General features: G+C 48.6%; 1 protein-coding gene across 1 annotated transcript in view; it reads right to left on the bottom strand.

Moving 5' to 3' along the window:
* LOC146857518 (L-lactate dehydrogenase A chain) overlaps positions 1 to 1057 on the bottom strand; it is a 41303-nt gene extending 40246 nt beyond the window's left edge. The window contains exon 1 of the mRNA XM_085648059.1: positions 996 to 1057. The gene's annotated coding sequence lies outside the window, so the exon portion shown is untranslated. The remainder of the gene's footprint in view (positions 1 to 995) is intronic.
* Positions 1058 to 21475: the final 20418 nt, after the last annotated feature.

Here is a 21475-nt window from a genome sequence, read left to right as displayed (position 1 = left end):
GTATACGTCCTGTGCAGTTCAGCCATTATATGAAAGCCAGGTTTAGAAACAATCGATTTATCTTCCTCTGTGAAATAGGAATTTGTGATGCATGCGTTTTCATTCCCCGCTGGAACGTGATCAAAATGTTTTAGAATGTGTAATTCACAGCACTGCCTTAAAATAATCCGAGCACACACTTGCTCTAAAAGGGACGGTGGTGCTAACTGCTGCTGATGGGCTGTGAAGGTCGGCCGGGGGCGGGCGTGCACGGCTCACCCTCCTGGAGAGCTTGAAGGTCACTAAACGGAAATGATGAAGGCTGCATCATCCACCCGGGGACTGGGGCAGCGTGACTCATCTCCGGCTGGGGAAGAAGATGGGGGCTGTGTTCTGCGAGGGAGGTGGGGGCCGAGGCATGTATGACAAGCCCTGCTGTGTATTTTACCTGTTACTTCTTTGGACAGGCGGGCGGAGGGGGATAACGGGCGTGCTCAAAATGGAACGGCGCACCAGGCCAGCTGACAGATAGACATCAGAATATGATCCATTTCAGGGAGGGCGCCGTGCAACAGCGGCCATCGATAAAATGGTGCCCGATGGAACAGAATCCATCTCTGACACGGGGTGACACTGTTATCTGCCACCTCGGAGAAGGTTACTAAAGGAGCCCTACAATTGAAGGTGTGATAGGCTGCATAAAGAGTAAATGTAAAAATGCATTTCTGGTTCTCTGATTCGGATGGTTACAGCTCCCTTGTGCAATACAGCCCGTCACTGCATAATGTAATTACTGACAGCTTGCATGGCACTCTAATGATGATGTCTGCGAGGCGACGGTGCCACAGAGTATCAAAAACCAGACAGCTCTCCGTCCCTAAGCATGCATCCAATCGCTCCGATATTCTACATGATGCTGTCTACGAGGTCACGGTCCCGGCAGTATCTAAGACCAGGCAGCTCTCCGTCCCTAAGTATGCATTCACCCGCTCCGCCAGTAGCTCGTGTCCGCGTACCTGTCCTGTGCCTGTAGCTCCTGGAAACACCGCTGCTCTTCCGTGTCCTGCTGCAGTGCTGCAACACGGCCAGGACTCGGTGGGTATACATAGGAGCAACCCCCAGCTACGTCACTGGCTCTGCTGTCACGCCTCATTTGCATGCGAAGCGGACGTGCTGGCGGCCATGTCTCACAGCAAGTTGGAAGAACGCAAGAGTGGGAAGTGACTGACTGTCTGGCGGCCACCGCCCAAGCCCTACCTGAGGCTCATTCATTTTATGATAAGGCCGGAAGCTGTTTGGCAGCTCGAGGTGTTTTTGGCAGGGAGATGTCTTTGTATCTCGTTTTAGAGCTTTTTATGTGCCGGCATTGAGCGGCAGGCTGCTTGTGAGTACCACAACAGTTTATTTTTCTGCGCGCAAGGTAGAGCTGTCTCATTCTCTGCATAAAGAGCTATCAGGAGGCTGTCCTTTCTGTCCGTGAGAGGGTGCCACGTGCCATAGAGCTGTCTCTTAGGAAAGTAGAGTAATCTAAGAGAGGGACAACTTGCTGGGTTAGCAGAAACCCGTAGTTGAGAACTCCCTAGGTTAGATTCAGGCTCAGGGGCGGTTATCTGAAGGTCATTTCATTACCATTAACTTAACTCAACTAACTAAACTGTTATAAAGAAAATTGATTTAACCACACACTACCATATCACCTTATTTTTAATCCTAATCCTGAAATACACTCCTACACTCAGGGCTGGAAAGTAGGGGGAATCTTAGCGAAGGCACCCCCCACCTGGTCGCCCCACCCGGATCCCACAAACTTAGACCACACCAATTTCACGTTATGGCAGAACTGAGGCCGCAGTTTATTAGGCAGTTTAAACTTACAAGCGATCCTTCCAACTGCATTACTTCAATTTATTTGAAAGCCTTTGACCTCTGTACCATAGCCAGAAGCACTGTGCCCTACATTCAGTGCCGGCCATCATTCACTTCCCCACCGGGTGACTTTTCACTTCCGCTGCAACCACACGTTTCGTTCCGGGTAAGCATCTGCTTCCAACCCGACCGGGTGACCTTTCTCTTCCGGTGCCCCACATATTCCATTCTGGGTAAGCTTCTGCTTCCAACCCAACCGGGTGAGCTTTTCACTTCCGGTCCAACCACATTTGCTTCCGGGTAAGCATCTGCTTCCAACCCGACCGGGTAACCTTCCACTTCTGGTGGGTACCACCATGCATTTCCTTCTGGGTAAGCGCCTGCTTCCAACCTGACCGTGGGACCGTACCCTTCCGGTGCCATCATGCCTCCCAACTTCTTCCGGGCCACAGGCTCCGCCCTTAACTATTTTCTTCCGGTTCAACCCCCAAGGCCATTGCGGTAGCTTGCCAGTACCCCCTGGGTCCTGACTGTTACCTGTTTGTGGCCTGTTCTAGTTCGGCAGATGCTAAGTTTAAGTTGGATCGCTTTGTAAGTAACGCCAAGCCTTTATGGGAGCTTTCGTTGCCAGGAAGCCCACCCCCTGCCATAACTGCGCCTCAATTCTTCTAATACACCTACAACAGTTTGTATTAAATATTGCCCATATGTTCCGAAGAACATTTGGCCTGACGTTTTTTTTTTTGTACCACTGTATAGCTCCCTTCTTGGGATGGAGCCCTTGCCAGGGATCTCCAGGGAATAAGCTCAGAGTAACCCACTTTGTGTAATACATACTGCACTGTGCCTTACCTTCAGGGCAGCTCTCCTTGCCCTGGTGACCTATCACCTGGGGACGCAACCCTTCCCTTTCACTCCGGGCAAGCTTCTGCTTCCAGCCCGACCGGGTAACCTTTTACTTCCAGTTGCCAAACACTCCTTGGGTAAGCGTCTGCTTCCAACCCAACCAGATGACCCTTTGCCTTCCGGTGCCCACACACTCCCGGGTAACCAGCCGGTTCCCACCCGGCCGGGTGACCTTTCACTTCCGGAGTCCACACATTTCCTTCCGGGTAGGCGTTTGTTCCCAGCCCAACCCTGTGCTTCTTCAGTTCCGGTGTACACCCTCTTTATTACCTGGGCAAGCCAATGTTCTTCCCGCCTGCCAAACCTCGTTGACTGTTCCCCCACCTCTCTCTGCGAAGTCAATTATCACAATATAACATTTGTTGACCAGGTGTGGCACATTTTAATCTTTAAAGCAGTGCACCCATGACCGTTGAAAGCAACAATGCTGAATTCCCCCTTAATTGCCGCCAGCTCTGTCTGTAGCCCTTGAAAGGTCACAGTATTTGATCGCCCAACACCGCTCTGCACTCTGTGAAGTAGAACAAAAACACAGGAATCGTTACTAATAATCTCTTAGGAATGACTTTAATATACCGCTTAAGCATTACATTTTTTATAACTTTTTGCAGCGATGTCCACCAAAGTTCCCCTTGAGCTTCTGACATCCCATATTTCTGGGTGAGGATGTATTCTAGTAAAGGACTCCTGCCTGTTATTACTTGTACCCAGCCAGGAGCCTAACTGGGCAATGATGGCTGTCCACCTTTATGCTATATACACCTATTCAGGGTCACCTGCTAATTTGATCTGTTTTTAATGGCTTAATGAGCTAGGTATAGCTAATTCAGACCGGACAACATATTGTCCGGTCTGAATTAGCTATACCTAGCAAATAAAAGGGGGGGGGGGGTTCCATTTGCCACTTTTTGGCTGTTGGTACCCGCTCAATAACCTGAAAAGGCCCAATTCTTGGTCTTAATTCACATGTGCCATCCCGACAAAAATATTTTATTTTGGTATTGTACCATTCCGCTTTACATTGCATACTCCTGCCCGTAGATCCTTTGAAATGCAGGACCTATATTTACTTGCCACCTTGGCCCACACCACATGTCTTTCTTTTGCGTATTTATTTGTTTATACTCCCTTCTGTATTGCCGTTGGCCTGAAACTTTAACGTTACTCATGCAACTCGACCAGACATCTCATGTTGGTGCCTTGAGTTTGGGAAGCACAAATATTTAATCCATAAATTGAAAACTGCTGTTGCTTAGATTTCCATTTATTCATAACTTTTTTTTTTTTTTATATTTCCCAAAACTCACTGCAACCACCTCAGCTCCCTCCACCTGCAGTGTACCGTCACTGTGCGCTGATGCTAGAATGGCACCTATGCCTTTGCAACTGGGCACCCCCCATGCACCTGAAAAAGGGGGCACCATGGCAAAGCACTGTATACTAGTTGCCCCTCTCACCTAACGAACTGCAGTGAGCTACCAAGCGATGTCCAAGGGAATAAGATATCGAGCCTGTGTTACTGTGGTCTTTTCCCTAAGTGGTAGGTCCCTACCTCCACTTACTAATAACCCTCTTTTGAAGGACATGCGTGCCTGTGTGCCACCAAAGACTCGTTCCAACTACCTCAGTTCCCTCTAACTGCAGTGTGCCCCTCTTGCAGGTTCTCATCTGTTATGGTGCACTGGTGATCGAACAAATAACTATATCTAGTCCTGCCTATCGCGGAGCACGTCAGTGAGACGTGAGAGCACCATGCACACCGACACAAAACATGCCGTGGCAGCTGCAGCACCCGATACATATCCGATCCCTCCTCCAATGCTGGACATTTCCCCGCCTAGGCCTTTTGGCTCACCCTAAACCAGCCAGCAAGAGCCCCTGTGGTCGGCAGGAGGCTGGCAGAGCACTCTCCCTGCCATGATCCACTCCACCCCATTCGCCCCGACCCTTGTGCCCGCCTATCATGTCACCCCCAGCACTAGTCTTACCATCACCGCTTATAGTATCCTTCTATGTATACTCTTGCCGTGTTTGTGCTCACTCCCCGAACTATACTTCTGTATGTGTAACTCGGAAGCTGCTTCCTTGCCAATGACGTGTATTATTCCCACCCCCCCAGCCCATCAGGCATTGGTGTAGGCGCACTGGGGAAGGGGGAAGGAGGTGCTAGGAGCTTCCCTTCTCCCAAACCCCTCCCACCCCAAACCACCAGCGATGTGCCTCACTCGCCTACTCGGAGGCCAGAGGGGCTAGTGTTCATTGGTCTTCCTTCTAAGTTCAGTGTCTTACTATAATCTGTGAAATGGAACTTGGAGCCGTACTCTAGTAACTATAACTATCCATTTATACGGCTCTGCTGCCATACCTAATAACCGCCCTATTCATAGCCTTGGGGAAATGCTTCTAGGTCCCGCATTGCAACTTATATATTAGTCGATATCCTGTCCTCCAAAAGGGACGATGCATAGGCGACCATGAAACATGGCTTCCCCCATTACTGCAGGTATCATTGGCTCCCGTGGTGCAACTTTCTTTTATTCTTGAAACCTAACCTTTCACGTTCAGCACACACGTTCATCATCCCTACTGTCACCACCTAGCTCATGGCTTGCGTTACCCTCAATATACATTTGTATCCCATTTATTTATTTCTTTTTGAGAAACAAAGAATTGTGGGCTCTTGGTAGTGCTTTATAAACCATTGTAATCACTGTAGCGGGAGTTCGGCGTTATGCCCCCACAGCACTAGCAACCGCGGCACGAGCTAATTGAGGTTATGTGCTTTTCGGCATCATTTGGCCACAAACACCACAATCAATGCACCGAAGTTTGAAAATAATTACCCTTGATGCTATGAAACAAACCCCAACATAGTTTGGCAGGGGTGGTAAATCTTATTGAATTCCTGGTTCTTAAATCAGACTCATTACATATTGCTATGTTTGAATACTACTATTTCTATTACTAGGTATACAAAGCGATCAATGGACTGCTTAAATTCATTAATTTGTTGGACCGTACCCTAAACTCATTATTTTACACACCCTGCGTTCTCAGTAGTTTGGACCCAGGTCCTCCCTAACCATAACACCCCCCAATTCTATTGCATGCCAGGAACCCCCCTAAATATGTAGCTCTGTCATTTCCTGCCGCCTAGCTAACGATGCAGTGACCACCGTTCTATTTGAACATGGGTAGTGCAACTTCAACGCGAAGAACACTTTCTGTGGGAGAAAGGTACTGCCCTTACTTCTGTAATGATGGGCTGGAAAACAGAGTAAACCTGCCCTTAGTGTGATAAGCCTTTGTATTGACAGTTGGTTTGTTGAAGAGGTGTGTTACGTCGTGTGGTTGCTCTTTGCTCCCTGCCTTTCGAATAAGAAAATAATGATCATTCAGCGGCAAGCCTACAGTGTGTACATTAACTTAAGGGCCTACTACCCCAGCTCCATCACTTAGAGAGTATGCTCCTGCCTTCCCTATTATAAGGCACCCTAATCAGTATCCCTTATCCTAACCCCTGATCCTCCCTCGGCCAGACAGCAAAGATACGGCTCTCCCAGCGTTTGAAAATGCACCATTTGTCCACCCTGCCACCGAGTCCCCCTTATGATGGCTGTCGATCCCGTTCCCTCGCCACAGGGCACTCCTTCAGAATTTTTGTGCCTTATCCCTTTCAAATGTCACTAGCAGCTACTGTTCAGCCCGCTACTCATGCCTGGCATCTGCTAACGTCTGGCCTGACAGCGTTTGTTGTGACCGGCTACGGAGTTATTTTGTAACTTCTTGGTGCCATATTCCTTCCCCATGTGCCAATATTCTGAAGGGAACTATCTACTTTTCACCTCTTTGTAGTGACCTGTAAAGGAGGACACCTTTGTCCATGGAAAGTCCCCCAAGTTGTGATGTCACATTATTAATATGTTTTTTTTTTTTGCTAGACAGCAGAGACACCTTAATACCTCTGTTAATACCCCGTGCTGTAAGAGGGCGTCTGCGTATTAATTATGACTTCCCCCCCATTCATGCATGGCTGCCCTATCTCTTGACCAACATGCATTAACGCTATTGTAGCCCTAGTAGCCCCATCCTTAGTAAAAGATATCGGTCCCGTTGAACACCCCCCCCTATTTTTTTTTTTTTTAAATCATCATACGTTGTTACCCGTGAACGTTATTGTATTGCCCTAGCCTGTTAGCAGTATTATCTTCCCGTGCCTTTATCCCCTTATCCCTTTCCATTTCACCTGTAGTTGTGTGACTTGTGTTTCCACTATCTTTCGGCAGCTTGCGCCTCTTTATTCTCCATATGCACCCAAATGTGCTGTATTATACCGCATAAATTTTTTTTTTTTTTTTGCCTCACCATTTTTCAACCCTGCCGCATACTTTAGCCCAAGCCATAGTTGCTGCTTATTTATCTTATGCAACTAACAACTATTGACAACGCAAATAGACCCGACTTATTTTCAGTATGCTGCTATTTCTTGTATCATATCTCTGGATGCAATGACAGAAACAGCAAAATGCAGGTCATGCACCACACTATGCTAAGCACCTACTTTTGTGCACGTAATTTAAGCCACACCCTTTATTATATTAGCCACGCAGCAGTTTTTGCTGCTGTACTGTCCCTCACATTTAAGAAATGAAGGCGTTATATGGGACTGTTATGGCAGGACTATGGTATGGCAAGTTCGTGGTGGTCTTGTCTTTGTAAATGTAGGAGAGCTAATAAACTCCCATGGAAAGAGGAGATACACAAAGACAAGAAGGCTGTGAGGAAGGGGGAGGCAGCCTGAGAGGGAGGGCGCCACATGCAAGGAACAGAGTGCATGTGTGTCACCACCAGCTGCCGCCTGCATGCACATGCCACCGCCCTGGTGTGCCCACGGGTGCCCTAACCAACGTCTCCCCCATATTGTGCCTACGTGTAGAGAGGTAACAAGTGGATGCTGAACTATCAGCGGGGTGATAAAAGAAAAGGAGAACGGGGAAAAGGACATTGCCTAACTAGTGTTGATATCGCCCCGCCCCCCCCCCCCCGTAACCCCAGAGCCTGAGATGCCCACGTCAGTTAGTCTGGAAAGTGGAGCCTGGTGATCGGCAAAACCCAATTGCTCCAGTCACTCTACCTACAACCATCGCCTGTTGCGTTCCCCACAAGGCTGGAAACAGTGGCAGTTCATATGCATCATGTATGTATATTACCCAATCCATTCCAGAAAAGGGCATTGACGTTTTTTATGTGTTCCTTACCACACAGACATGCAACATTGCCCCAGGGCATCCTCAGGTGCTGTTTCTTAATGTATTCCTCAATTATGTTATGTACCAACCTTTGGATGCATTATTTTTCCAAAAGCTTCCTGTCCGTACCTCCAATTCGAGAGTGAAGAAGAGATAGCATAAACATTGTCATACTTTGCAAGGGGTTTTGGCCTAGTTTATTAATCTAGCAATATAACATTTAAGAAATTGTACTAACCAATAATACCAATAGTAATGCATGACAATTCATTACACGCATCCGACAGCCATTCCGCTAAATTTGCAGCAAATACTCAATCACATTGTATTGCAATTGTCCTAAAGCACATGCATCGGAAATCATTGATGCTGAATTGTCCATGCTTCCCCCGATCCTCCGTGCCTCCCTCTAACCCACACACCTGGTCTGTGGCACACCGAGATGACCAAATCATCTGCGCATAATCACCGCAAATGTATCTGCTCCAATACCTGGCCGCTCCACGCATAGCGCCACCTCTACCCCCTCCGTCCTGCCATGGCCTACCGGGCCCCATTGACCACCCCGCAACTCACAAAATCATCCAGCATCCCCGGCATGGTCCTCCCTCTCAAGCTCCACCCCCGCCCTCTAGCCCTTTGCCTCGCCAAACCCCCCACACTTCACCGCACCCCCAGCACCTACCCTCTGGAACCAACCCCACCGTGCCAACCGATACCCTTGTATGCCCCATCACGCTCCCAGCCTGTCGCAAGCACCACAACACCCGTCCTCAATCCCAGGATGCGCACCTCCCCACACATCTCCTGCGATCCTGTCTCCCTCCGTGCCTTAACCCACACCATCTCCCGCACCTTGCTCCACCCCCGCTGCCGGTCGAACCTCGAGCTGGGGGCGATGCCGTCCCGCATGCACGCTACTGCTGGCTTCTCTTAAGGGGCTGCATAAAGATACTTTCATTTTTGGGCAGAGAGAGGGTTCAAAGACTGATCGTATGGATGGTTTGATCAATATGTATGGTGTTCAATAAAGAAATGTAATGTTCTTATCAGGTTATGAATGAAATATTGTTTTATGATATTTTTAGGCAATTTCAATGGTTATTAAGATATGTTATCACTTCTCCAACATTTGTAATGAATTTATGAAATAGCTCTGTTTTATGAAATGTGTTGTTTTTATTGTAATGATTTTAATTAATTGGACAACAAAGAACAATCGAGTGAGCAGGGTCGAACTGGGACAGAAGATTGTCATGGGCACTAAAATAAAAGTGGCCCCATTAGCGATTCATATAGCTATAAAAGTGACTTATAAACACGATCTGGGGGGGGGGGGATATATTCTCAAGAACGTGTGCTAAACATCACCAAAAAATGTTAACGCAACTTTACACATCGCAGCCTATCGCGGGAAAATAACCTCTTGCCAACGTGGAATTCACAACAAGGCGGCCCCACGCGATAGTTTGCCAAAACTGGGGCCAATGCCCGCGATACAACCACCTCGACGGAGATAAAAACACAAACCCCAACGCAATATAACCTGTGATGGGCCAAAGCGCGATGAGGAATTCAGCAATAAGCAGCGCCAGGCCTGCAACACACACCTGGCAGGTGGGGAAAAATCACCTTAAAAGTAGAAAAAACACCCAAACACAAACTGACCAACTCCCAAGCACCATGGAGGCAACCGGAGCAGGTGCAGAGTATGAGCGCAACCCCACAAGGACCCCAGCTGACCAGCCCGGGACCCCAGGGACAGGGAAGGGCAAGGACAAGACGAAGTTCAGTCCGCAGACGAACAAGATCATAGTCACGGAGGTGATGGAACACCATAAACAACTGTTTGTCACCTCCAACGTGTCATTGGGGACCAACTATGGAATATGGCGGGACATCGTGGACAAGGTGAATGCCGTCGGAGAGCACAAGGGCACAATGGACGAGGTCAAGAGGCGATGGAATTACATCAAGCGAAAGACCAAGGAGAAACTCGCAGCCAACCAGAAGGCAGCAATGCAGACTGGAGGTGGGGGCCCCAACGCCACAGCTCGTGCTGGATGACATGGAGGAGCTGGTGTCGCCAGTCATCAGTGTGGATACTGTGGCCGGAGACGGGGGACCGGACACTGCTCGACAGGACACAACACAACCGCAACAGGGTGAGTGCCCACCAGCTACTGGGAGGACGGGTGGAGATGGCCACAATGGCACACATGCACAATCAAGCAGAGCACAGTGCACACCCTCAATGACTCTGGGTCATCGCCCAGATCTATAGACTTTCACAATGTACAATGCCATGCTGTCTGAATGTCAACATGTACCATGCGGCTACATACATGTGGACACATTGCAATACACCATATCCCCTTCACATTGCAGGGCCACCGTCAACACCCCCTGCAAAGCAGCCCCAGCCACTCTTCACTGCTGACGAGGAGGACAACCCCAGCATCAACGCACAAGCCCTCCTAGACATCATTGACATCATCTGCGACTCACCTCCAGGATCAGGGCTGCCCAGCTGCATCGAGGAGACCCCACCGCCACCCAAACCACCCAGCAGGAGGCACCCACAGCCCCAGCAGTCTCCCAAGATCCCCAGGAACAACACACGGCCTTCCAACGCCGTGTGCTGGAGGGCCAGAGGGAGACGGCTGAGCAGGTGGAGGTGGGGTTCGACCTCATGGCTACCAAACTGGACGCCATCCATGGGTGTCTAGGCCGCTACATGGTCTCCAACAAGCCCTGACTGACATCCCTGGAGTCATGACGTGGAGAGAAGAACAGCTGTCCGCTCAGAGGGGCTCCAGCGATACCAGCCGTGAGCTGGCACACATGCAGAAGCGCATGGAGGACATGGTGCGGATGGAGGCGGAAAGGATGGCAGCCACCGCTGCACACCAGCGAAATATAGCTGGGATCTACCATGCCCTGCAGATCCTCATCATGGCATTGCTGCTACAAGGCGTGGCGATGATGAATGCTGCTGCCCCCACACCATCCACATCTCCGGCCCCTGGTGTGCCTTTGTCTCACAGTGCGGCAGACGTATCCACTCCGGCACCTGATGTGTCAGTGGCACACAGTGCCTCAGCCGGTACTGCAACACTCACAGGTGAGGCAGAGCACACATCCAGGGACGAGGACATGGATGGGTTTGTGATCAGGAGGCCCTAACATTCATTTCCGCCACCTGGCCTGTTTCTGCTTGGTGCCGCACATGGCCCCATATCCTTCCACTGACCCCCGATACACTCCGATACACTCACCTTGGACAGCGACATGGACTGCTATATCCTGTTTGATAACCAATGACACGGCGACTAGACTGCGGACTGTACCCTTCTTCTTCCGCAGTACTTGTCATCCCCGGATGGACTCTGGCTGGCCCTCCACGGGCCCATATTGTGTAGTGTGCTTGGCATTGCCCTGTACCTCTCCAGTTGCAAAACTGCACTGGATGTGCAATAAACATCCAGTAACGCACTGCTGTGTTATGTCTTTCATCATTCATGTATGAATGTGTGGATGAATGTAGGGACAGTGATTTCCCTTGCGTCAATGATGCTCATCCTGTGGGATGCCAGTCAGAGGGTGCTACATTGCATATTGTGTACTGGGTGCCGTGGACACTACAACAGGTAGATACACGCATTAGTCACTTCCATGTCCAGACATGGACTGAACCACACCCAGAGCCCACGAGTCATTGTTGCAAGCCCTGCACTGGTCTGGCGTACAGCAGGCCAGACCACTCCGCTTACGCTCCGATAGGGGCCCTCATTGCTACCCATCGCAGGCATACTCGCTGGTGGTGTGCAGGTCACTGGTCTAGTTGTCAGCATGTCACAGCCACTCCCTGAGGGCACACACACCACACCCATCTGGCACAGGCGTCACAGGCCAAGTGACTCCACCAAGAAAAGGGGCCGACGACGTAACATTCCCCTCTGCCGGTGGTGACTGGATGACGGACGATCCACGGGTCTCAATCATAAAGGGCCCATGAGTTGTTGCGCACAGGGTTAGTGTCACCCGAGGCCTTGTGGCCGTCATGGGCCTTCCACCATGTGGCGCTGACAGGGGTTGCACAGGGTTAGTGACACCCAAAGCTTTGCAGCTGGCACAGGCACCCTGCCACGGGATGGTGACTTTGGGTGTACTGAGGTAGGGGCACCTTAAGTGCTGAGCGGGTGTTCAGCCTGCGATGATGCCCCGTCCCGGTGGTCCACACAGCTCAGGTTTTGTGTGCCCTGCTGAACCGCAGTGTAGGCCAGAGCCAGCGGGCAGCGCGGGCCTACCACCACGTGGCGTCACTTCTGGGATCACAGAGTTAGTGGGACCTATTGGGCTGAGCGGGTGTGCAGCCTGCGATGAGGCCGGGTGCACTGGTATGTCCTCTGCCATGGAGTAATCAAGACCCAGCACCAAACGTGAGACCTGGTGGCCTGCGGAACGGGGCTGCATGATGTGGAGAGTGCCATGTCTGCGGACCCGGGCCTGTGGCTTGCAGCGGCACGTGGTGGGACCTCTTGTCTGCACGCCGGTGGCGGAAGCTGAGCAGTGAGGCCTGGGTGTGCATGGGTGGGCATGCTCCGATGGGCGGCGGGAGGGGCTGGGGTGCCTCTGCCCGTGTGTGCATGGGCGGGCATGCGATGCTGTCTTGTGCAATTGTGTGTACTGTGCCAATCATGTATCTGGACTCACATGACGGGTCTGTCTCAGATGTGTGACCTGGTGAACTGCAATACATACCGGGAAGTGGTTGGAGACACCCCAGTTGCAGCAGGTGAGCAGTGTGGCCTGGGTGCGCAGGGGCGGCACTCTCTCTCTCTCCCCCTCTCTTCTTCTCTCTCTCTCTCTCCCCCTCTCTACTTCTCTCTCTCTCTCTCTCCCCCTCTCTTCTTCTCTCTCTCTCCCCCTCTCTTCTTCTCTCTTCCCCACCTCTCTCTTCTTCTCTCTCTCTCCCCCCTCTCTTCTTCAATCTCTCTCTCTCTCCCCCTCTCTTCTTCTCTCTCTCTCTCTCTCTCTCGCTCTCCCCGCTCTTCTTCTCTCTCTCCCTCTCCCCCTCTCTTCTTCTCTCTCTCTCTCCCTCTCTTCTTCTTCTCTCTCTCTCTTTCTTTCTCTCTGTCCTTTGATGTGCGCAGGACACACCTTCTCATCATGATTTTTGTCTTGCAGGCTGTGACCTACAGATTGTCCCGAAGGGAGCCGCCATGTGTCTTCATTTCATTTCAGTGTTCATTTTTATAGTTTCATTTGTTGCTTCGAAAGTGAATGTGTGATGCTCATTTTTGTGACGACACATGCATGTCACCAGTTGTGATTGTGCGACATCATGCAGATTATTTTGTACATGTTTAAGTGTAGATGATGTGGCATGTCTTTGGTCAGGGAGGTGCCGGGGTGGGGTGGTCCTGAGGGTGGTGGCGGCAGGTGTTGTTGCCCTTTCGGTTCTCCGGGCTGCAAGTTCAGTTGCCTGGGTACATCTGTTGTTCTTCAGGTGTGGCTCTGGGTTGGTCTCCCTTTTGTGGTGCAGGCTGTGGTCCGACTTTGAACCAGGTCAGAGCAGGTGTTATTTTCCTGCTGCTAACGCGCCTAATTGCCTGTTTTGTGTTCTTATCGCAGTTCTGGCTTGTCGTTGTGAATGTTGTGGAGTGGTGTTGTCGTGGCTTTTGGCACGGGAACGCCTACTCTGCATCTCATTAGCGACAGTTGCGGGGGTCATCTGTGGCGATGTTTTTTGCGGCTGCTATCGCGGGTAAACTGGTGCTGTGGGATGTTAACGCCAGCTTGTGATTGGGGCGATACGTTTATTGCTACTTTGGCTGCGATAAAGTGCAGTTGACTCGGCGATAGATCCTTGGGAATATGCCCCCAAGTTTTTTACAAAGTATGGAAGACTTCATGTATTTGAGCATGGTGCACGTGATATTTGTTTTTATATCTGAAATTAACACTAAAATCTGACACCCCAGTCAATAAAACAGGCCCACAGGCTGCCCAAAAAAAAACCCACACACTGACCCGCCAGACCAGCTCATCGGGCATTGTATGACTGCCCTATTGGCCAATCCGACCCTGTGGGGAAGCCCAGTGCCAGCACCTAGTTCTGGGATCTGCCTGAACAAGGAAATATGCTGTTTTTCCTAGTGTAATGTTCCTAAACTAGGACACAATTCAGCAGCGTTTGCACATTGTCTACTTTTCGATCTTTTGGAATAGCAAACTGCAGGTGGCGAGGGGCTTTCTGTTTTTAACTCCTAGCTGAACCCAAAACAAATGCCTAATTTAATTGGCCATCAGCCCTTCTTTTGTTGAAGTAGTTTCCTGGATGTGAGCCATCTCGAGCCAAACACCTAGACACCAACAGCAATGAAAGGAAACAAAGCGTTCAGCTTGTTATCACTTCACACGTACTTAAGAGACTCCCCTATGTAAGAGATGTGCATGCACTGTGAGAACGTACATTTACACAAATAATGATTTAAATGGCACCTACAATTTTTATATTTGATTTTTTAAAGCGCTACTCATCCCAGTGTGGGGTGTCAGAGCACACTACATCACACACAAACACAATAAATCATACAAGTGTGTAACTCAATGTACAGGAAATGTTACATAAGGCAATGATGGTTATAAGGTGTAGCAATCACATATCATCCACAATTTTAGACATATGTTAAGAGCGAATGGTCAGAGAAACACAAAATCTGATTATAAAACCAACGCAGTAATTGGGGTTGTCTGTACTAACAAGACTTTACTAATTCCCAAAAGAACCCTAAATGTGCAATCTTAGAATAACACCAGATTGAGAAAAAAACTAAACCCATGTCTTACAGTTTGCATGCAGCACTTTGATGCCCATACACAGATCACTGTGCTATTTTAGAAGGCTTTCAAATTATGAACTGGAAGTAACAAAATGATCTCACTTCAAAAGCAATAACCCAGTTACCTATCTACTTAAAATACAAATCTTTGAACTGCTTTTTACACAGTTTTCTTTGCAGCAGGCAAATTACCCCTCCATGCAAGATAACACACATAACTCTTCCAGAACTGCATTAACCACCAAAGTTATCTTACTGATAATATAATCTAGTCAAAATTGCTGGGCACACAAAGATCTCTTTAGCAGGTGTAATAATCGTGTTGGATATTGAAAAAATGCAGCCTCTTTTTGACCAATTAAGTAATCTAGAACAGATTCACTGTCACACATATCCATGTTGCTAATTTCTTTTCAGCAGATTAAAAAAAAAATGCACATGATGACTGACAGACTCTGCTTTTCATGCTCTGGCTCTCGTGACTCTACACCTTTCCTCTGCCACACCTCAACCTCCATTTCATAGGTTACCGCAGTAAATGTTTTCCAATTCTTACACTAACTGAAAATCTCTTGAATTTTGTGATTATACTTATTCAGTTATAAATTCAAAACTCCACAATCCAGAATGCTAAGAAAACTTACATTGACAATCTATAGGGAAGTAGGCCGCGTGGCCCCCCTTCCCTGGGCCAATTCGGCCCCGGGGACCCCATCCCCCGGGGCACTGTTTACCTGCTCTCGCTTCAATGAAGCAAAGCAAAGTTTGCTATGGCAAGCTCCCGCCCTGCCATAGCAAACAGCAATGTCCCGGGGGTGGGCACCTCGAGACATTGCAGGAGCCAGGCCGGGGGGGCAGTCCACAGGGCCATCAAGGGCTCCAGGAGGAGGCCGCACGGCCCCCCTCCCATGTGTTTAAAGCCCCGGGGAGGTGGTGGTCCCCGGGGCCCCGTAACGGGCCCCGAATTTAAATAATTAGTGCCCCGGGGAGGCGGTGGTCCCCGGAGCAGTGTGGGGGGGCTCGATTTAAATAAGGTAGCTCTGGGGAGGTGGCGTTCCCCGGGGCTTAGGGGGGCTTGAGGGAGGCCCCCCACCGAATTGCAACAAAGCCCGGGGAGGTGGTGGTCCCCGGAGCAGTGTGGGGGGGCTCGAGCCACCCCACACTTTAATTTTCAAGGCAGCCCCAGGGGGGTGGTGGTCCCCGGGGCTGTGAGGGGCCCGCGTAGCTAGCCCCCTGCATTTAAATAAGGTAGCTCTGGGGAGGTGGTGGTCCCCGGGGCTTGTAGTGGTCCCTGAGCTCCCCCCAAATGATTAAATGCCCTGGGGAGGTGGCGTTCCCCGGGGCTTAGGGGGCTTGCAGGGGGGCCCCCACCCAATTTCAACAAAGCCCGTGGAGGTGGCGGTCCCCGGGGCTTGGGGGGCCTGCGAGGCCTCCTCTTCATTTAATTAAAGCCCCGGGGAGGTGGCGGTCCCCAGGGCTGCGTTTTTTGGGCTGCATTTTTTGGACTTAGCAGCCTTGGGGGTCAGGGTGTTTCTACCCTGCCCCCTTTTCTTGTTTTTCAACCTTATTTTCTTCTGTTTTCTTGTGATTCGGTTATCGAGTCCGAAGATGGCTGCTAACACTTCCTGGTTCAGCTCGTGCTCGGGAGGCGCCGCAACTCCTCCTCGGTGCTCAGATATCGAACGTTTTCTTTTTTTAACTTCTCAGGAACTACTGAACGTATTTACACCATTTAAAAAAAAGGTCGTTTTCTGGACTAAGACCCACGTTTTTGCCAAATTTGGTGTAATTCCGTTCAGCAGTACGGGCTGTGGCCTGTTCCAATTTTTCCTATGGAAATTAACATGGGAAAAAATCGTTTTGGGACCCCCTTTTTTCTCGGCCCCCGCTTGACATATCACCCCAAAACTTTCAAGACAGGAGCTGACCGAAGCACCCCATTAGTTTTGAAAATTTCGCGAAGATTCATCAAACGGTGCTAAAGATATTAGCAAAAGAAAAAATGCGTTTTGAATAGAAACAAGGTCCTAACTATAACTACCTACTGGCAAATGTCAGTAGATTATATATATATATATATATATTCACTGAAAAAACCATAGGTTTCAGGGGTGTTATAGTTAGCTGGACTTTTCACTTGTACAAAACCATTGAAATTCCCCCGTTATAGTTAGTTCAGCTAACTATAACTCGCGCGCCCGCAATGCACTGCTGATGACGTCACATATTACATTACTCATGACATGGTCAGTGACATCACTCATGACATCACTGATGACATCTCAAATGACATCACTATATAACACTGTGTTCACCTACCCTTTTCACGGGCATTACATTTTGCGATAGGGGGTGGAGGGTCAGGGGGTGTTTCTGCCAAGTGAGCCCGGAGTCACAGTCACAAAGTCCTCTTCTTCCTGAATAAAAGTGAGATTATGCTGCATACTTGTTCATATTTTAAGTAGTTCGCACAGACACAATGTTTTAAAAACAATAAAGTTCCTAATACCCGCCTTCTCTGAACAGTTAGCTTGCTGCCCCATCCCCCTCCTCCCTATCCTCTGTTGTGTGAATCCATGGACTAGCCTCCTCCCTCCTGCCATGCATGGTCTGATGTGCTGCCACTGCCCTCAATTTAGTATGATGTACCAGTCCACTCCTCCTGCCCTCCATTGCCCAATTCTATGCCCCATCATTGACCTCCTGCTTAAACTCTGTGCTTAGCTTGCTGCCCCTATTCTCCTTCCCCCTGCCCTCCGATGTCTTTGTGCATGCCCCTGCTCCATCCTTTTTGCCCACCATGTTCCATGGACCTGCCACTCCTATCTACTCTGAGTGTTCTGTTGAGCTGCCACTCCCCTCCGACCTGCCTAGCATTGTCAGATGACTGTAACCTGTCCCTGCCACCCCCACCCTGCCTGTCCACATGCCATGCCCCTATCCTCTTCCTCCTGTCCTACATGGTCCATTGTACTGCCACACCCTTCTGCCCTCCCTGGTCTGTTGTGCTGCAACTGCTCCTCCTGCCTGCCCCGTGTGGTCTGTTGTGAGGCCCCTTCCCCTGAACTTTCTTGTCTGTGCACAGGTCCTGACCCTCCCTTCTATCCTCCATCGTCCTTTGTGCATGCCCCTGCACCCTCCTTCTTGCCCATCATAGCCATTGTGCTGCCACTAACCCTCCCACTTGCCATGCATGGTCTTCTGTGCTGCCATGGCCCCTCCCACCTTCCCTGTGTGGTCAGTTAGCTGCCCCTGACCCCCTCCCACCTTCCCTCCATGGTCTGTGTGTATGCCATCACAGTCTCACTGTTGCTCTTCATGGTGTGTCTTGCTTCTAGTGCCCATCCTGCCTGACCTCCATGGCTATCTTGCTGCTCCTGCCCTGCCCCCTTGCCCCCAGCCCTCTGTTTACATGTGCAGACCCCTACTCCCTCCCTCCTGGCTTGTCTGTTCCATTGTAATGCCCCTGATCCGTCCCTCCTGCCCTTTATGGTCTGTTATGCTGCAGCTTTCTCTCCTGTCTGTCCATTATGGTCAGCTAGCTACCATTGCCTCTTGCCCCTCTGTTCTCTGTTGTCCATGTGCATGGGCCTGTCCCCTCCCTCTTGCTTTCTATGGATTGTTGTGCTTCACCCCCGTCCTGCATGCCCTGTGTGGTGTATTGTGCTGCTGCAAACCCTGATGCCTGCCCTGCAGGGTCAGTTTGGTGCACCTCTCCATGTCCCTCCTGTCCCTACCCCATTTCCTTCCATGATCCAATGTACCATACTTGCGAACATTTTGAACTTGGTAAGAGGGAGATTTTGAAAAAAAACTGGGGTATTGATTTTCCCCTTTGAGTTACATTGAAAAAGAGGAGATTGTAGACAGGAGACAGATCAAATAAAGCCCATTTGAGCTTAAAAACATTGGACGTTTCCTGGCTGAATCGGGTCTGTTGGCATGTATGGTTGTACTACCATTGCCTCTTCCTTCTGCCCACAATGGTCTATTACATTGCCACAGCCTCTCTTGCAAGTCCTGTATTGTTGGTTTGTTGCCCCTGCCCCCCTTTCCACTGCCCTCCATAGTCTGTTGTGCTTCCACGGCCCTTCCTGCCTGGTCCGGGTGGTTAAATTGTTGCCTTTGCACCCTCCTACCTGCCTTCAATTTTCAGAGGCCGTGCCCCTGGCCTCTGCCTCTCAACAGTATCCTAATGAACAACTAGATTGCTAACATTCTATATTTATTACAAAAGTGTGGAACGCCTGACATCATCTTGATGTAATCAAAACTGTAATACCTAGAGCATTTCCTTTAGAAATTACATATGTGAGAGGGTCTTATTTGCATCAAAATTATGGTTAGTGCTCTAAAAGACTAAAATAAGGACATATTTTCTGAGTTTTCAAATAGCGACAAAGCACTTTTAAATTATTTGTTATCTTTATGTTTTTTTATCCAGTTGACCACTTGATTAAATGTTGCACTTAGGGGAGAGGATGTGGTGTTACTTCCAGAACTGCAGACTTTGCAACTGGGGAACCAGGTTGAAGTTTCTGCTTCAGCTCGACATTCTGTGATTCTGGTCAAATCACTTAGTCTCCCCATGTCTACAACCAAAATGAATTTGTTCTTGTGTGATGTAACCAATGCTCATGTAAAGCACTCCAATACCTGACAAGTCTGCACTATATAACACTGCAAAAACACAAAATAATAAGTGTTTTGCACACTTCTGTCATTGGGCTATATTTGGGCTACATCTGGGTGATTTTGGGCTACATTTGGGCTCTTTTGTCTCCGGTGGCCATCTTGGGAGATTTATTTGTTATGAAGTTTCCTAATTTCCTCATGTACTGCAGTCTCCTCCGTAGGAAATGCTTTCAGTTTTTTACTTTGATTCCATCATGAAGGTATTCAGATGTGTCACACATTTGCCATAAATTCAGAATGTTAGCACTCTTTTTGCTCATTAGATCACTGTAGTAAAGTTACTGCTCACCAGGGGAAACTGCTGCTGGTATTGAAAGTGCGTGTTTCAGTCTGCATGTCAGAATTTTTTAATGAAATAGAAGAGGATTTGAGAAGTCACTCAAAATGTGCCCTCATTTTCTTTCTTCAGCATTAATCATAATTTCTATGGCAAAATGAACCCCCTCATTGTGTTCCTTTTTAAATTAAATGTTTTAAGTGTTACCAGTTTATTCCAAACAAGATGGCTTCAGGTGTGCCATACTTTTGTCATAATGAAGACAGTAAGCGCTCTAGTTGTTTTTAAGAACATTCTGGGACATTCTGTCATTGGGCTATACTTGGGCTACATCTGGGTGATATTTGGGCTACATTTGGGCTCTTTTGTCTCTGGTGGCCATCTTGGGAGACTTATTTGTTATGAAGTTTCCTAATTTCCTCATTTACTGCAGTCTCCTCAGTAGGAAATACTTTCAGTTTTTTACTTTGATTCCATCAAGAAGGCATTCAGATGTGTCACACATTTGCCATAAATTCAGAATGTTAGCACTCTTTTTGCTCATTAGATCACTGTAGTAAAGCTACTGCTCACCAGGGAAAACTGCTGCTGGTATTGAAAGTGCATGTTTCAGTCTGCATGTCAGAATGTTTTAATGAAATAGAAGAGGATTTGAGAAGTCACTCAAAATGTGCCCTAATTTTTCTTTCTGCCGCACTAATCATTCTTTTTATGGAAAAATGAACCCCCTCATTTTGTTCCTTTTTCAATTAAATGTTTACCACTTTAATCCAAGCAAGATGGCTTCAGGTGTGCCATACGTTTATCATAAGTAGGACTGTTAGCGCTCTAGTAGTTCTTTGGAACACTCTGGGAAGCTGCAGTAGAACACAAAGGAATCAACTGACAGTCTCTGCCCTTGTTGGATGTACATGTTTTACTGAGAATGTCAGACTTCATTCTCACATGACTGAGAAAGATAATGTGAATTTACCGAAAATAAGCTCTCAGTTTAGCTTATAGATCACCTTCCAAACCTCTGTGGTAAAAGCATGAGAAAATATTTTTCTCTCAATCATGATATCCCAGCAGAAGGCTTTTTCACATGGTGAAATCACCTTAGAACATACCACAATTCCTAAAATGAGTATAGTACCATCAACAAATGATTTATAATGTAACTAAAGTCTTAAAACCTTCTATTAACTGCAATGCTTTTTAATGAGGTGCTATCATGTATATTGGTCCCAAGATGGCTGCCAACACTTCTTGGATGAAGTGCTGACAGCCAATCTGATCTCAGGATGAGATGTGTGGTTAGGCTCCGCCCACATATATATATATGCTTTTAAATGCTATTTTCTCAGGAAATACTGAACAGATTTACACCAGACCTGCAAAAGGCACTTCCTTGACCTTATGGCTACCTCTCTGCCAAATTTCAAGTAATCCTGTTCAGCCGTTTGGGCTGTAGCTGTGTCTAAAGGTCCTATGGAAAAATGCATGGGGAAAACGCGTTTTGGGACCCCCCTTTTTTCTCGGCCCCTGCTTGACGAATCACCCCGAGACTTTCAGGGTAGGAGCTGAACGGAGCGCCCCATTAGTTTTGAAAATTTCGCGAGGATTCGTCAACCAGCGCCAAAGTTATTCAAAATAGAATTTTGAGATTTCCTATG

The sequence above is a fragment of the Triturus cristatus genome, chromosome 3_2 (assembly GCF_964204655.1).
Source record: "Triturus cristatus chromosome 3_2, aTriCri1.1, whole genome shotgun sequence".
NCBI lineage: Eukaryota > Metazoa > Chordata > Amphibia > Caudata > Salamandridae > Triturus > Triturus cristatus.
Note: the sequence above shows the minus strand (reverse complement) of the source record. Positions and strands in the feature narration are given on the sequence as shown.